This window comes from Lactuca sativa, chromosome 7 (assembly GCF_002870075.4).
Source record: "Lactuca sativa cultivar Salinas chromosome 7, Lsat_Salinas_v11, whole genome shotgun sequence".
Classification (NCBI taxonomy): domain Eukaryota; kingdom Viridiplantae; phylum Streptophyta; class Magnoliopsida; order Asterales; family Asteraceae; genus Lactuca; species Lactuca sativa.
Window position 1 is genome coordinate 208,000,643 of NC_056629.2, and position 13,979 is coordinate 208,014,621.

Consider the following 13,979-nt stretch of genomic DNA (forward strand, 5'->3'; position numbering starts at 1 on the left):
TGCAAGCATATCAATTTATACTAAACCCTATCAAGCTCTCGGTTGGACAGGCCCAAACCGGAGCTACAAAACTTGGACTAATAAACGAGCCCAATAGACGCAATACATAATAAACCGCTACGCTACCCAAAAAATGTCTTACAAAGTTACTAAGAGACTTAGATACTCAATTGGTATGTAATATTGCACTAAGAAGCCCAAGAATTGTTCGTGTTTTTCCTGTTCCTGGTGGATCCTACACGGACAAAAGGTATGAATTAACATTTTCAAAGTAAATATAAGAAAAGGGCATTATAGTAATTACCTCCACGCAATACTCAATGTTCTTCTGGATAAGATGATTTAGAATCTCTGGTACATATCATAAGGATCCCAAAATCATGTAGTTGGTTATTGTTTAATTATTTAATTTATAACATTTTTCCCAGGATAATGATGTTTATAAAAATATTTGAGAAGCCATACTCATATATATATATATATATATATATATATATATATATATATATATATATATATATATATATATATATATATATATATATATATATATATATATATATATATATTAAGTTCATTAAGTAAAAAAGAAACTAACATAAAAACTTAAAATGGATACTTGGGTCCACAACTTCAGCCAAATTATCTGAGTTTAGCAACAAGATGTACTCTTTATCCTGAAAAGCATGATTGAGGTAATCTTGTTAAGTCTTATAAATTTAAAAAGTTAATATAAAAAATAAAAAAATGGTCAACGAGCTTTACCTGTAATAATAATTCATCAATTTGGCCACTCTTCTTCAAGGAAAGCAAAGCCTCCTTTTGATCAAAAGCATACCTTTTTGCAAAAGGAAGAATTAAAAATAATTATACCATGTAGATACATAATGTCATTGAGAGGTGACAAGATATGATAATAGAAAAAATAAATAGATAAAAAGTTAATATATATATATATATATATATATATATATATATATATATATATATATATATATATATATATATATATAAAATAAAAAACAAAGGCTCTGAAAAGATTATTATAAAGCCATTAACTGATTTGTAAATGCAAAAAGACACATAATTTTTCATCTTAGTGTAGCAATCTCTTCTTATTCTCCAATGGTGTAAAGTGTCAAATGTTGTTTTCTTTTTGACATAATGGTCTTACCCTTTAAGGGTTCAACAGATTCCCACACCTGAGGCTTAGCATCTTTGTCCTTGCATATCTTTATAAATAGAAAATAAATAAAAATTAAAACTTTCAAAAGAAAAACATGTATTTGTTGCTAATATTTGCATACTTGGAGTCCAGAAACATTATCTGTTGCCAAGAGAGTTATAAAACCATGATCAGAGTGTGCACCAGCTCCATAAATTCCCTTCAAAGGGTATGATATTTGACCTACAACATAAACCATTTTTTATCATCTTTTATTAAAAATAATGTTGAAAAAATTTAAAATTATATTATCATTCTTGAGTTTAAATTCTCACCTTCATAATGCAGTAAACGTAAGATTGCAATCGGATTTCCAAGCATTTCTGGTCTTTCAAAAAAGTAGGAATCAAGATCAAGAGAAAGGGAAATGAACCTTGCTATGTTTTTAACTACTTCCCTAAAAGAAAAAACTCATATAAACATGAAGTACAAAAAAATGGTAGTTATATGTTTTGTTATGCCAATAAATGGTCGTAAAATTTGGTAGAATATAAACTCAAGAAAGCTTACAGAGCTTGTTGATGATATTTTTCCATAGTCTGCCTCCATCCAGGCAAGATATCTGTCAAAAACATTCAAACAACATAAAATAATCACACAAATTACAATATTTATGCAAAAAGGGTTATTTTCCAACAACAAGTAGTTGAATTTTGAAATTAGAATTACCTGAATCAGGCCATAAATTTGGCCCATAAAATGTTCGTTGAGCTTCAGGATCATCTTCAGGAAGCTCGATACAAATATAAAATCCTTCCTTGTCATCACCTATGATATTTTGATTATTGTGCAAACGAGTTGTGAAAAGTTTTATGATGGAATTTAGAAAGAACAGGTGGATTGTTAAAAACTTTACTTGAGTTTGAACAAACCATGGAGTTGATTCGTGGGATCAAGGAGTTCACCAAGAACAAGAGTGTAGCTTCTGTGTTTCTCATTTCTAAGAAGATTTTCTACTCTAATGGAAGATTGAAGAGCTTATTGCTTTCACCAAAAACTTCATCCATAAATTCCTCACTGATTCCATGATTTGTTACGTAGAAGAAACCGGAATCTATGCAGGCCTATGAAATATAAAACAGATCAAATTAACGACTAGTAATCTTTAAGAAAACTTAAATCGGGTTTGTTTAGATGATATATATGCATACAAGAAATCCGCATACATGGGACACTATAACTAATTAACTATACAATCCTTTCCACGGAGTTCTTCTGTTATATCCCCAATTTTCAAATCTAATTGCAGAACAATTAAATAGAACTAACAAGTAAGTATTTCCATAATCGATAACAAATTGTAGACAATTAAACATCCAAAATCAAACAATACCTACTTCTGAGTACACTTACACATACACACAAAACCATACACAAATCCTTTCACTCCCCACAGAGAGAAACCTGTAATGAGTCCAGAGTCTTCAATGAAGGACCTATAAATGTAATAACATATCAAAAATGGAAGTTGTCACGAATTTAAAATTACAAAGTAATATATCAAATTTGGTGTTAGCAGCATTCTTACCTGATCATGGATCCACCCTTTCCTATGATTCCACCACATGAGCTATTGGGTACAATCCACCCTTTCCTATGATTCCACCCTTTCCGATAATTGAACCAGCTTCAGCTTTTGATGCAAGAAACCTCAGATATGTTGTATCTATACCGTCTTGAACGAAAAATGAAATGCTACTAAAACATAAAGACTGTGAGACTCAGGTTTCTGTAATGTTTTACTTTAAATTTATTCAAATATAAGCATGTTAGATCTAATTTTCTTTGGTGTGTTTGTACAGGGGGGTGAAGTTATAGAGATTAGGACAAGGATGAGCAACAACCCTTTCAAATACATGGGCACTGGTGTTTCTATAAGAATATAAGTTTCAATAATGCACAACAGAAGTAAATATTTGTTGAAAGAAATAAAAAGAAATTCTTATAGGAATTCCAAGTTTGAAAGGATCTGCAGGTCTGTTAAACTGATCAGCTACATCCAACTTCATGATCTTTTTAATTACCTACAGTAGAAAAAATGACATCCATATGACATCCATGAGAAATCATAGTCATTGCAAGTAGAGACAGATACATAACAGATACATGTATAAGAAAGTTTACACAACAAGATTTCCAATATTTGCAAGCCCTAATCGATAAATAAAACTGCAGAAAAATGCCAAAATCAAGTATCAAGATTATTATGGTTAACTATAAAGATGAAATTGATAAAGGGTTCTCTGAAACCGAAGCAAAGACAAAAACTAGCCAAAATAAACACACAAATCAGAAGTAAAAACATACTAAACCATTAATACCTTCTGAGGAAGAGGGTGGGACTCCAGATTCAATCAGATGATACACCAGTGATACAGTGAGGATCAATAGTCGTTGCATATAATAAGTCCACATACTAATGATGCCCTCATTCCCTACTTGACCTTGATTCCCTGCTGCTATGTCAAATGAAGTCATGCCACTGTCAATTTGATAGGAGTCAGAATTGCAGGCATCGTGACATCGTCGATTGGCGGTGCTCATGCATGGTCTGGTGATCTGATGGAGAGAATAAATATGAAGGAGGGTAGCAAGCAAGATCTAGGGTTCGAGTGTGAGAGAGAACCATTATTGCATCGCCGATGATCAGATTTCATTAGACGCACTCCAAAATCAACCTGAAATCGACTCCTTTGAAGGCACCAGTGTGCGGTACATGTTTGCCCTAGATCCTGAACTCCTACCGGATTTCTTCCCGGCCTTCTTGCTCTTCCATGCATCAAATTTCTCCCCTTTGCCACTCCGATTACGGAGACGTACCTGTGAGAGTTGGTCCTTGAAAATTTCAGTCTCGAGTAATTCGGAGGTGGGACCACCGGTAAAGGAAGAATCATCGAGCGTTGCTTTTGTTTTGAAGGAGAAGGTTAGGGGCAGCAGTGCATAGGATCGGAGTGGGGATAAAGGGAGTGGTGATGAGAAGAGAGGGGATAGAAGGAGTGGTGATGAGAAGAGAGGGAGTGGTGATGCAGGAATAAAGAGTCAGTGTTGGTTGGAGGCAGTGGAGGTGGGTGAGGGGCGGAGACGAAGGAGATGAGATGTTAGAGAACAGATAGAAAAAAAATGTAGGAGAAGAAAGCGAGGTTTAAAATTTTTGGGGATTTCATTTTCCCTCTGAGAAGAGAGACGCGCGTTTCTTAGAAAAAAATATAAAGCGACATTCACAGAGGACGCACATTTTAGATAAAGTGCCCTCCGTGTTTTTATTTTTTTTAGAAGAGACACTAATTTAAGGGCACGCAATAATGTGTGACCTAAATCCTTAAATTTGTTGAAGAGATGACATTTTTTTAATGTCACTCTCTTTTGTGTAACATAAATCAACGAGTGTTGTGGTTTGCGCGTCGTAAACGGGTCTTTTTCTTGTAGTGGTAAATGACTTAAGGTCCTTTAAATACGGTGCAAACCCTAAACATTAGGGTTTTCACGCTCAGCTCCTACTCGTCGAGTTGGGTCCTCCAACTCGTCGAGTTGACTCTAAAACCCATGCGGCTATCTCAATCTATACTCGAAGAGTTAGGGCCTCCAACTCGTCGAGTTGCCCTGTCAAAATGAATATAAAACAATTCAAATTTATACCTGGGAGTCGGGATGTTACAATTCTCCCCCACTAGAATCAGACTTCGCCCTCGAAGTCATTCTCCGGAAACAGCTCTAGGTGTTGCTCACACATCTCGGACTCCGGTTCCCAAGTCCACTCGGATCCCTTCCGATGTTGCCACTGAACCTGAACCAAGGGCACCTTTTTATTCCTCAAGAACTTCACCTTCTTATCAAAAATCACCACTGGCTTCTCAATGTATTTCAAGTGATCATCAACCTGAATGTCCTATAAAGGGACCATTGTCTTCTCGTCAGCTACACACTTCCTCAGCTGGGATACATGGAAGGTGTTATGAATTTGGCTCAACTCTGCAGGCAGCTGTAACCTATAAGCCACCTTACCCACTCGAGCAATCACTTTAAATGGGCCAATGTATCTAGGGCCCAGCTTTCCCTGCTTCCTAAGTCAGGTCACCCCTTTCCACGGGGATACCTTCAGGAGGACAAAATCGCCGACTTGGAACTCTAGATTGGAACATCTCTGGTCTGCGTAACTCTTCTGATGACTCTAGTCCGCCAGTAACCTCTGTCTTACCTATTGGATTTGCTCTGTCATCTTGAGCATTATCTTAGTACTCCGCATCACTCTCTGCCCAACCTCCGCCCAACAGATGGGAGTTCGACTCCTCCTCCCGTATAAAAGCTTAAAGGGCGGCATATCGATACTGGAGTGATGGCTGTTGTTGTATGAAAACTCAGCCAAGGGCAAGTAAGTGTCCCAACTCCCACCGAAATCCATAACACATGTGCGTAGCATGTCCTTGAACGTCTAAATCGTCCGCTCTCTCTTCTCGTCTGTCTGTGGGTGGTATGCGGTGCTGAAATGCAGCCGGGTGCCCAACTCCTCATGAAATTTCTTCAAGAACCTGGAAGTAAATCGCACATCATGATATAACACTATCGATGTTCGTACCCCATATCATGCCACTACCTCTCAAATGTAGACCTCGGCTAATTTCTCCATGGAAGAGCTTTCACTTATTGCCAGGAAGTGAGCACTCTTCGTCAACCGATCTACAATCACCCATATCACATCGACACCCCGCGCAATCCTCAGTAACTTGCTAATAAAATCCATGGAGATCTGTTCCCACCTCCACAGGGGAACCTCCAAAGGCTGCAACTGGCCATGAGGACGCTGGTGCTCTGCCTGGACCAGAAGTCAGGTCAAGCATCTCTCGACTACCCATGCCACATCTCTCTTCATACAGGGCCACCAATAATCCTTTTTCAATTCCAAATACATCTTGGTGGCTCCGGGATGGATCGAGAATCTTGACCTATGGGCCTCCTCCATCAAAATCCGTCGAGATCCACCCGAATATGGCACCCACATCTGCCCACGGAAGGTCATAAGCCCCTGACTATCAGTCTCAAACTCAAAAATCTACCTAATCACCCACTCCCTCTTACGGTTCTCTAGTCTTATGGCCACCGCTTGGGGCTCTTGGATGGTATCTAAGACTGGACTCATCACCGTAATCCTCATGCACACATCTCGGATCGGAGCACTCAGTGCCCTACGACTCAGGGCATCGACTACCACATTAGCCTTGCCAGGGTGACATAAAATCTCACAGTCATAGTTTTTCACTACATCCAACCACCTCCTCTGTCTCATATTCAGGTTGTGCTGATCCATAAGGTACTTCAAGCTCTTATGGTTCATGTATATGGTACATCGGACACCATAGAGATAGTGACACCAAATCTTGAGGGTGAATACCACCGCCCCCAACTCCAAATCATGGGTATGATACCTCTCCTCGTGAGGCATCAGTTGCCTCGACGCATATGCTATCACGTGCCCCTTCTGCATCAACACGGCACTCATCCCCAATATGGGTGCATCATAGTGTTGGGTTTTATGTACTATAACACTCCTATGGTGCACATACAACCCTAAAGCTTTGGATCTAAGATTTCTTGAATTATACATGCAATATTCATTTCCAAAGCATGAAGCCTAACTAGTTAGAAGATTACCTCTTTGTTGTAGCTTGTAGAACTTGGCCTTTCAAGAGCTTAGCAGCCCAAGTGTGATGCCTCAAACAAGTCACAAACACCATGAACAAGTGGATGATAATGAGAGAGAAGTTGTGGAGCTCAAAATTGGCTAGGAAATAACCTTGGAGTACTAGTTTCCGATTTTGCAAGCTTAGGGATTCAATTTATAGTTGGAATTCCTAGGGATTCAACTTGTAAACCCTAACTCACTTGGGCTTTTAATCCAATAACTCATTTGCCTTTAGGACTAACTCTTCATGGACTATCATAAAGAATTAGTCCAATCCTAATCAACATGGATCATTAGCCCAAACTATAAATATCACTTATTTAGCAAATCAACCCCTGCAACATTAATTAGTCTCTTTTGATCACTAAATTAATTCCAAATTAATTTTTGACCAATACTAATTAAATAATATGATTTCTCAATTAATATATTATTCTTATAATATATTAATAAATCACAAATAACCTCTTTCTCAAATATCCATCCTGTCAAATTGCTTTGATGAAGGCAACCCGAAATGGACCATGATACTCTCGGGTCAAGTACATACCAATTATAGTCGGCACGATAGTAGCGCATCACACCATGATTTTCCGCACTAGGATGTTCTTGGGATTTTTTTACTCTGCCATTATTACATTATGACATGTTTTGAGACACATGACGTATGGGTTTTTATGATATGAGATAACTTCATGATTTTTTCAATAATCTATTTTATGAATTATTAAATTAAAAATAAAATTTTTGGTCTTGAATTTTGGGATGTTACAAGTTGGTATCAGAGCCTTGGTTTGAGGGATTCGGACACACCTTCGGGGGTGTCTGGACTGCAATCGTTGGTTTCAAAGTTTTTGCAAACAAAATAAATTTTCAAAAATTAAAATTAAGAGTTTTGAGAAAGAACAATGTGTGTGATGTGTGTAATCGGCGGAGCTCAAGGAAGTTATCCCCAAGATACCCATACATGTTTGTTATGATATATGATATGATTATGAGAATTGCATTCTAGATTAGGGCTAAGGATCTAGGAAGGATACCTTGTATGCCTACTATATGAGAAATGAATGCATATTAGGGCTAAGGATCTAGGAAGATGCCTGATATGCCTGTTGTATGTGCTTATTGAGTTGCATGATAGTACTAAGTAACCAGTGATATGATAGCCTGATTAGGATATGCTTGGTTTGGGTTACTTAATGACCGAATGCTACTTGCTTTGTGCTTTTAGGAGTTCTAGTTATCTTTAAGTAACTAGTAAATGAATACATTAAGTTACATATTACAAGGACTAAATAGTTTCAGAAGTTTAGGTCTAGCCCTATTTCGCAGCTCTTGTTTGAGTCCAACCGTTGTAGGGTAGGACCTCTTATTCGAAGAATTATCTGGTCTTAGTAATATGTAATGGTATTCGCGAGCTAGTTAGGGAGAGGTAGTAGGGACTTCTTATGCAACTAATGGCAGAGAGTGGGTTGGAGGTTACCCTAGGGTAATCCTAGGATGATATTAGTACAGCGAGTAGTAGTACTGAAAGGGACTTGGTGATGTCAAGGCAATCCTTGATGAAAGTCCGGATAGATGTGGAAGGTAGTATGGGCCCATACTACAGGAAGCAGATGATCCGTACTCGAGTCAAGGAGGGCTAAGATAGAACAAGTGAATCTGTAGAGTTTATAACATCTCAAGATTATGTATGACCCTGACGATTATGTGTTTTGTTTCAGAACGGTGGTTACACATCACTGAGCAGGAGGTTCAAGGTTTGGATCAGGTTCAGGTTCAGGCTCGGATGCAGGTTCCGAGCCGGTTGATGATGGATTACACGAGTTCATCACATCTGAGATTACGTGAGGCATCCTTGAGGCGACCACGATGATTTTTTGGTCGATCAAGGAAGGGATCATTGAGCTGATGGAGGATCACCTCAGGGGATTACAGAGTTACATGGAGTCTAGCCAGTCAGGGACACGCACACTCTCCTTCAAGGACTTCAGGGGATGTGGTGCGCCAGACTTTCACAGGGTGAAGGACCCCATTGTGGCCAGGAGATGGATTGCATACATCGAGTCTGTACAATTGATGAGCTTCTGACTGGGTGGGAGGCAGTCGGTGATTCATTAGGATCCCCAACCATTAAGGCTATGACCTGGTCAGACTTTGTGACTAGGCTTAGGGATGAGTTTGCGCCGGCTGTGGAGCTTCAGCAGCTGGCTAGGGAGTTTCTGGATATGAGGCATACGACTGAGTCAGTGACGAAGATTACCACAAAGTTTAGGGAGAGGGCCTTATTGATGCCTCGGTATGCAGGGGATGAGGAGATGAGGAAGACCCGATACCACGACATGTTGAGAGCTGACCTCCGAAAACATTTCGGCTACTCGGCATACCCGACCTTAGACGACATGATAGCCACGGCGAGGGAGAGGGAGATTGACATAGATCACCTCAGGAAGAGGAAGGTGGAGACGGGGTAGACGAATGGGGTTTCTGGGAAGAAACCCAAGGGATTCGACTCGAGGTTGAAGGGCCAACAGGGCCAGAGTCGTTGTGGGAAATGCGGCAGGCCACATGAGGGAGTGTGCAGGGCTGGGGGATCGGGTTGCTACAAGTGCGGCAAGACTGGGCACTTTAGCAAGGATTGTACAACCCCTACCCCCCACTATTCATATATTAGACCTGATTTGCTTTCATTGCAATCAGAGGGGCCATAAAAAGGCCAACTGCCCTAAACTGACATCAGGAGTGCCAATGGGGGCGCCAGCTCCAACGACTCTGCAGATCATGGATGGCCAACAAGGCAAGACAAAGGCTCCAGTGGTGAGGAGTCGAACCTTCCAACTGACCACCGAGGAGGCATGTGCCGCATCGGATGTGGTGACATATATGTTTTATTCTTCCAAACTCTTATTACATGTCGGTTATGATATTTATGTTCTATGTTTATAGGGTTTGTTTAGGATCGTTCCATGTGAACGGCATCCTAGTACATGTGTTATTTGACTCGGGGGCTACCTGATCGTTTGTCTCTCGTACAGTTAACAAGAGGTTTTCTGAGTCTTCAGGCATGTTTGATTGTCCTTTAGAGGTCGAGATTGCTGACGACCGATCTATCCGGGCATCGGAGGTGTACATGGATTGTGTCTTGAGGATGTATGACGAGCGGTACCTCGTGGATTTGGTAGGTCATCATCAGCATGGATTGGTTGAGCCCTAATGGGGCGGTAATCGATTGTGCGCAACAGTTGGTACGTGTCAGGACCCTAAGTGGGGGAGAGTTGGTGATTCAGGGAGAGAGGTCGCAGCGTGGACCAGTAGGGTTGCACAGGGTATGTCGCCTACGTTATGGATACCCGGGAGGCGGGTTATGCCAGTGGTGCGAGAGTACCCAGAAATATTTCCAGAGGAGTTGTCTGCGATACCTTCGGAGAGACAGGTGGAGTTTAGGATCGACCTAGTCCCTGGTGCGGCTCTAATAGCCAAGGCGTCATATCGGTTGGCTCCTCCCGAGATGCAGGAGTTGTCTACACAGCTGTAGGAGCTATTAGACAAGGGATTCATTAGGCCGAGCATTTTTCCTTGGGGAGTCTCGATCCTGTTTATGAAGAGGAAGGATGGGTCACATCGGATGTGTATAAATTATCGATAGCTGAACAAGGTAATAGTGAAGAACCGTTACCCACTCCCAAGGATTGATGATCTCTTCGACTAGCTACAAGGGGCATCATGGTTTTCCAAGATAGATTTGCGTTTAGGATACCACCAGATGCGAGTCAGAGATGAGGATGTACAAAAGACTACTTTCCGGACTCGCTATGGCCACTACGAGTTCGTGGTGAGGCCCTTTGGGCTCACCAATGCCCCTGCCATATTCGTGGACCACATGAACCGCGTAGGCAGACCGATGTTGGATCGGTCTGTGATAGTCTTTATTGATGAAATCATGGTTTACTCCATGATGCAGGAGTAACACGAGGAGCACTTGTGGGAGGTGTTGGATACCCTGAGGAAGGAGAGCTTGTACGCCAAGTTCCCCAAGTGCGAGTTCTAGTTGCACGAGGTGCAGTTTATGGGGCACCTTGTCAACCAGAACGGTATTTTGGTTGACCCGGCCAAAGTGGAGGTAGTAATGAGATGGGAGGTTACGAAGTCCCCATCTGAGATTAATAGTTTCCTCGGGTTAGCAGGCTATTAACGGAGATTCATACAGGACTTCTCCAAGATAGCAGTACCCTTGACCCAACTGACGAAGAAGGTTGTTGTATTTCGTTGGGAGCCTGAGCAACATGCAACGTTTGAGACGTTGAGGCAGAGATTGTGCGAGGCGATGATCTTAGCCCTACCAGAGGGCATTGAGGATTTTGTAGTATACTGCAATGCGTCCATATCGAGTTTGGGCACAGTGTTGATGCATCAGAAGCCTCATGAGGTGAACTACCCAACGCACGACTTGGAGTTGGGGGCGGTTGTTTTCGCTATCAAGATTTGGTGACACTACCTCTATGGGGTCCGTTGTACCATTTACAGGGACCATAAGAGCTTGATGTACCTCATGGATCAGCTGCATCTGAACATGAGGCGGCGTCGGTGGTTAGATGTGGTGAATGATTACGACTGTGAGATCCTCTACCACCCGGGGAAGGCCAATGTAGTGGCCGATGCACTTAGCCGCAAGGCATTCGCAGCCCCGATTAGAGATATCTGTCTGAGAATGATAGTAGTGACTCCGCTTGTGGAGAAAATTCGGGAGGCCCAAAAGGATCATATTTCCTCCTTCGACTATGATGGCCACGGGCTGTTGACACTTCACCGCAGAGTATGGGTTACGTATGTAGGGTTTTAAGCATTTTAACACTCCTAAGGTGTACATACAACCCTAGAAACCTTGGATCTATGTTTTACAATGATACATGCAAAATTGATTTTCCAAGGTTCTTAACCTATCTAGCATAGCATGGGGAACTTTTAAACATAAATGCTAGAAGAAGAACATGCCTTTTATTGTTTGGATTCCTTGAGAACCTTGTGAGCCTAGCACCTCAAGTGTGATGCCTCAAATGTCTCACAGAACACTACAACACTTGGAATAACCCTAAGAGAAGTTCACTAACACCTCAAAATTGGCTTGCCTTCTTTCTTGTACAAGTAGTGCCGATTTTTGATAAACATGGGGTCTTTATATAGTTGTGACACAAGTAGGGTTACACCATGTAAACCCTAATTGTCATGGCTTTACATATTCCATGATCCATGGGTTTGTAACCTCCATGGATTATCCATGGAGCACCTTATGGGTTTTAGCCCAATCCATACAAACCATGTATCATTAGCCCACTATACAAGAATAGATGATTTACACAATCAACCCCATATATTTAATTAGTCTCTTTTTGATCACTTAATTAATTCTTTGATCAATACTAATTAAATAATATTATTAATATATTAGAACTTATAATATATTAATAAACCTTAAGTGTCCTTTCTCTTATTTAGTCTATCTAAATGTTGCAATGTCATGCAACCTAAATGGACCATGCTAATCGGGTCAAGTACATTCCAAAAATAGTTATGAACTTAGACACCTAATCTAACAGTCTCCCACTTGGATAAGTCTAATAACTATAACTGCAAGAATGACTTCAGGAACCGATCAGCAATCGTAGCTCTTTCAAGGTCTCGCGGAACTGAGATGATGATGATACGCCATTTAAGATAAGTGATCATATAATCCTCTATTCTAGATATCAGCCGAACAAATACATGGAACAATGTCTTACTTGTTGTCCAGCAGTTTGTTTCTCAATTTCCGATTTGTCTGACATAGAACTTAATTGAACACATCAACTTAGTTCTGACCGAGCCCAGTACATGGGTCAACACAAAATCATCGAGGGGCCCAAATATTGCTTCTAATCCAAGAAGGAACAGATAAACTTCGACTCATATGCTTGTTCTACTACTTGTTGAATCATACACAAAGGCACGTCTTATAACATCGAGTTACCAATGCGTTTTCGTATAATCAATGTATAACCAACTCATAGGTAACAAGTCATATCTCTAGGTTTGAAAAATTATATGACATTACCATCTCATGATCACTCGAGATAAATTCCATGAAGTGATACCAGTGACCGTGGGTTGAATCCAATACTCATAACTTATGAACACTCATGAGTGTTGTAGCAACACTTTGCAATTTCCAACACCTTATACATCTACAACCAATTACATCAGAGTCTTGATTCATATCTACTTCCAACATATGACCGACTGTGGAGAATTTGAATAATATGAAATACAATAACATAATTATTCTGGAAGTCAAAACATGCAAAATGAAATGATAGTAAACAATTAACAAAAGATAACAACACTTTACTCATAAATAAACACAAATTTTATTCATCATCAAATGTCAGTTACACTTTACACATTTCAAAGCTATCTAACTACTAAAACTAATATCATCCTTCAGCCCTATGCGCCTCACATGTCGGAGATGCTTAACCTTGCCCAGTCCCTTCGTTAGGGTATCTGTTAGGTTCTCATCCGATGATACCCTCTTTGCCATGAGGAGTCCTTCTTCTATTCGATGTCTGATGAAATGGTATTTTCTGTCGACGTGTTTGGATCTCCCGTGATCCCTTGGTTCATTTGCTAAGGCAACTGCACTTTCACTATCACAGAAAATCTCTATAGGCTCCTTTATAGCTGTTACAACTTCAAAGCTAAGGCAACTGCACTTTCACTATCATAGAAAATCTCCTACGATCCTTTGGTTCATTCGCTGCCTCGCTTACCGCTATATACTCTGATTCACAAGTTGAATCAACCACTGTCTCCTGCTTGGAACTTTTCCAAGAAACAACTCCTCCGTTTAAGGTAAAGACCTAGCCTGACTGAGAGCGGAAATTATCCCTATCAGTCTGAAAGTTAGCATCACTATACCCTAATACTCTCAAGTCATCACTCCCACCAAGGGTAAGGACCCAATCCTTAGTCCTCCGCGGGTACTTGAGAATGCTCTTTACCGCAGTCCAGTGAGCCTTGTCAGGGTTCCCCTGATATCTGCTG

General features: G+C 40.5%; 1 pseudogene; it reads right to left on the minus strand.

The window, feature by feature from the left end:
* Positions 1-593: 593 nt before the first annotated feature.
* LOC111882306 (2-oxoglutarate-dependent dioxygenase citB-like) lies at positions 594-4,770 on the minus strand (annotated as a pseudogene).
* Between the last annotated feature and the right edge of the window lie 9,209 nt (positions 4,771-13,979).